Source organism: Helianthus annuus, chromosome 10 (genome assembly GCF_002127325.2).
Source record: "Helianthus annuus cultivar XRQ/B chromosome 10, HanXRQr2.0-SUNRISE, whole genome shotgun sequence".
Taxonomy (NCBI): domain Eukaryota; kingdom Viridiplantae; phylum Streptophyta; class Magnoliopsida; order Asterales; family Asteraceae; genus Helianthus; species Helianthus annuus.
The window spans coordinates 15,932,020-15,936,747 of NC_035442.2; the positions used below are offsets into that span (position 1 = coordinate 15,932,020).

Consider the following 4,728-nt stretch of genomic DNA (forward strand, 5'->3'; position numbering starts at 1 on the left):
GGTTTATGACACGTGTCGTTACTATATTGGACATGATTTTGCGAGGTGTTACACTTCTGTAGCCCATCACGGAAAGCAGCAATAACAACCTCCGCAGATCTATTTATATCTTTCACGTAGCGAACCCTTTCATTCATCACTCTCCCAATCGTGCAGATCTTCTACTGGTAACTAACATTTTTCATGCTTGCTTTTATCGTGTTTTACCCTACTTTCGCTTTGATTTTATGTTTGTAAGCAAATGTTCTAGATTTTTCGTGTATCGGAACAATTAGGGCTTTCGAATCTGATCAGTTTAACTCGATCATCGAGTGTTTGTTTGATTTTCGCTTTGATTAAGTGAATGGTGGATGAATTAAAGCTTGTACATTTAGGTACTATGAATCTATATTCCGTCATGTGTGTAGGGTAGAATTAAATTATTAAACCTTTGTTTTATCTGTTTTATGTATGTTTGAGTCCTGATAAATTGTTGTTTTCTGTGTGGTAGAATAGCCCTAGATAGTTGGATTATGGTTTGATTAGTGTGAAACTTTTAAGCGTAAATGTGATTGACCGATCCGATTGTTTGTTTGTTGAATTCAGTTAGGTTTACCTGTAGGTGATTTGTTAGTTATTATGCACCGGTAATTGCTTAGGCGTGGTTGTCTAGATTGTTGGACTAGGGTTTGAATTAGTTTGAAACTTTTAAGAGTAAAGCGATCGACTGATCGGAGTGTTTGTTTGTTGAATTTACTTAGGTTTGCCTGTAGGTGTTTTGTTACGCAGGTGTAATTTCTTAGGCGTGGTTGTCTAGATTGTTGGACTAGGTTTTGATTAATGTGACGGGCTGTTTGGTAGCCTCTGAATGGTTATTAAGAGGCTACCTCTTAATTGAACCATTAAGAATTTTACCAAGGAGAAGGTAGAAGAATGTGACATGTGAAGATTTACCATTCACATGTTACCTCTTAACCATTCAGACTTGAGGTTACCTCTTATTCATTCAGAGGTTTTAAACCATTAAGATGTAGTATCTGAATGGTCATTAAGAGGCTACAAACAGCCCCTGAAACTTTTAAGTGTTCATGTGATTGACTGATTGGATTGTTTGTTTGTTTCCACTTCTTATCCCCACATCCCCGTACACTCCTCTTTTCAAATCCAACATTTTCCCTATTGCGTTGGTATAGAGAGGGAGAGAGAGCCGGAAACCAAAGGTACGTGAAGAGGTGGTGACGGTGTTACTGGTTTTGAGTCATTCTCTTCCTTATCATCACCTGAAACAAAAACCTGAACACCGCTCATTCGTCTCAAGATCAAGGTATGTGTATCTCTAACTCTAATTTCATCAGTTTCATTATTAGGCATTCAAATCTTATACTATTGTTTTGTAAACTCTAACCCCATCGTTAACCCCAAAATTGATGCTTCTTTGATACACCTTATCTCAGATTTCCGATTTCAACCATACGTGTTTGGTAAGTTTTTTTGTTAGGTTTATTATTTTTTATATGATTTGATTTTTGTTAACCTGACTCAAAATTAGGGTTTCACTTCCCTATGAAATTGATATTTTTGGGTTTCTCTTATTTACGGTATTTTAAAAGATTTTCATTTTTTGAAGAATTTTCTAATATGTTGTCTACTCTTCTGTATTTTTGTTCTTTTATAAAATATCCTTTTTTTTAAATTATGTTTGATACGGTTTGGATTTATGTTCTTAGACTTTATGGATTTAAGCATAAAGTTTAGACTATAGTGTGTGTTTGGAATAACTTTGGGCAAGATTAACTTCACAAACATCAAATAACTCTGCACAAAAGTTCAGTATTAAAGTCAGTGATGCCGCATTGGATTCATATTCTGTGCCTGAGGGTGCCGCTAGTGGTTTTAGACGGTTTATCATGTCAGAAAGTGGAGTGCTGCAGGTGCACTATGTGAAGGTGTTGGAGAAAGGTGACACGTATGAGGTTTGTATTTTGTCTCTAGATGTTGACTTTTACGGTTCATTAGGATCTGTTGACTTACATGATTACGTTTCTTGAATTGTTTTCCAGATTATTGAGCGAAGTCTACCCAAGAAGCAAAATGGGAAGAAAGATCCATTTGAAATTGAGAAGGAGGAGATGGATAGAGTGGATAGCTATTGGGTAAATATGGTCAGGAAAGACATACCAAAACATCACAGATTCTTTATCGGCTTTCAAAGAAAGCAATTAACTGACGCGAAGAGGTTTTCTGAGAACAGTCAAAGAGAGGTATTTTATGCTCATATCATATTGTATTTACAAGCATTACCACATTAGTCGGAAATTCAATAATATAGTTTCAAGTGTTGGCTTTTTTAGAATTCTGATATTATTACCATTTGGTATGCTTATGTTTTATTTATTTTTTTTTTCTAGATCACTTAAGTTGATGAGGGGTGCTTCAGTTCGTACACGAAAACTCGCACGGGATATGTTGGTGTTTTGGAAAAGAGTCGATAAGGAGATGGTAATATACTCTAATTTTTGTTGGACAATACTGTGTACGTTAATCTCATAAAAAGTTGAAAACTTCTTTTTATTGAATTAAGTTCATTATACGTGTTTACAAAATAGTATTTTTTAACAATGTAGAAAGAAAAGGTTACTCCTTTTCACTGATCATTGACTTACAGTTGTTGGCTTGATTAAAAGGTTAACTCTTTGCATTGTTTGCTAGCTACAAACTTCTACTTCATTGATCATTATTGTTGGCAAGATAACAACTTATGAATCTGTAGTAAATTATTTCTTTGGGGAATGATTTCATTTAACTCGTATTCAATCCGTCAATCAGTCTGAGATTAGGAAAAGAGAAGAAAAAGAGTTGTCGAAGCTTTGAAACGTGAACAGGAGCTTCGTGAAGCCAAACGGCAACAACAGAGATTCGAAGTCTATATTGTGTGAGTTTTTCAAGGCTGGTCAACGTGCGAAAATTCAAATGCAATTTTTCTCATGACTTGAATGTACAAAGGAAGGGTAAAAAGATTGACATTTTCAGTGATAAGCGTGATGAAGGTAATGCATCAACATTTTTATTTATTTATTTTTATTTTATTTGGTTGGTTTACCTTTTTTTCTTTATGTACTTTGATATGGAGTATAATCAATTTCTACATGTGTATCTTAGGAACAATGGAGGACTGGGATTTGGAGACGGTGGAAAAAGTTGTGGAATCAAAAGGAAAAGAGTACAACCAGAATAAATCAACCGACATCGTATACTTTCTTAAGCTCTTGCTTTATTACATATCAAGTCTTTATATCATATAGGTGGATTATATTGGCTCTGTATCTAGCGCTAAAAAGACGATGCATGATAATTGAAATAAATTATTATTGCCAGTGCCCGGGTGTTCTCCCACATTTTTTCTTTTGTTTTTTTTTCAATCAAGTCATCTTAAAGTATAATGTCAATTTATGATACATTTTTGGGAATTTAATTTTTCAAAAAATCTTTCATTTGACTCGTGGGGACTACTTTTGTAGGTTTGCAAACACTTCCTCGATGCAGTGGAGAAAAAGCAATATGGTTGGTTCTGGGTATGTCCAATCGGTAATAAAGAGTGTCATTACAGAAACGCTCTCCCTCCCGGATACATCTTGAAATCCCAAATGAAAGCTCTTTTAGAAGAAGAGGCTAACAAGCTAGCTATCGAGGATGAGATTGAGGATCAGGTGATTATCTTTTTCACTAATGCGCCTTTTTTTTCTTTGACTCAACTGCATAAAACCATAACCAACGTTATTTAGATTTCTGTTTTGGTTAACCATCACTTTGGCCGAGAAATTATCATTAAACTTTTTATAATATCAAGTCTAAGGTGATAGGCTACCATGTGAAAAATGATGAGGTTGAAGATTACCTTAAATTGTATTCATCTTTTGTCTCTGGATTCCAGCTTTCACTAACGCACATGTACTATCAATTTCAGGTATAAAATTAATATTGTATTCATTTTTTTAATCGATACTTTGCATTTAGAAAGGCATGGTTAATAGATATATAGGATTTTGTGGTGTGGGGATAAAAACTTTATAGGAAACTTTATTGAAATAGATTAAACAAATGTATAAGGTATGAGGTTTTCAATTCTTGAGAAACAAATTAGGCATGCAATTGGAAACAACTCTGTCAAAAAGTCCTTTTATTTTCTCATTTCTAAAATATAATGATTCATGGTTTTCAGTTTAATGAAGAAGATGGCAAAGTGTGCCAAGGAAGGCATGAGGGTGGAAGCAAGCAAATCAGAAATTTATGGAACAAAGCATGATGCTTTTGTTGACATGATTGCCAGTGTATTTATTTAAATATCTTATATGACTTCTTATAATGATTGGCATTGTGATTGACTTCTAACTTTTGATGTCAAAGTTTGACGCTTTGTTTATGTAATTACACTTTGTATTTTATTTTGTTTATACACTTAATATATGTCTAAAACTATGGATAAAAAGATGTTTGTGGGTTGTTTTCACCTTACCCGTTTTGACCCACATTAAAAATCACAGAATATTGGCAGTAACCTATTTTAACCCGTTATTATACACGTTTTAACCCCATGGTGCCACCTTGTAACCCTCATTTTCATTGTTTTAACTATATGACTGATTTGGCCAATTGTGTTTATAGTCTAATCTAAATTCATGCCACTAATTTTTACCTTATGAGTGAAACAGGCATGCCAGGTTCAACATGATAAAATTCCTGATGATCCTC

The 4,728-nt window shown here is 34.1% G+C and overlaps 1 long non-coding RNA gene across 1 annotated transcript; it reads left to right on the top strand.

The window, feature by feature from the left end:
• Window positions 1-962: 962 nt before the first annotated feature.
• LOC110884079 lies at window positions 963-4,421 on the top strand. Its single transcript, XR_002560919.2, has 7 exons — window positions 963-1,952; window positions 2,040-2,240; window positions 2,388-2,478; window positions 2,806-3,026; window positions 3,139-3,227; window positions 3,498-3,686; window positions 4,199-4,421. It is a non-coding gene; the product is annotated as an uncharacterized LOC110884079 (long non-coding RNA).
• The last annotated feature ends 307 nt before the right edge of the window (window positions 4,422-4,728 follow it).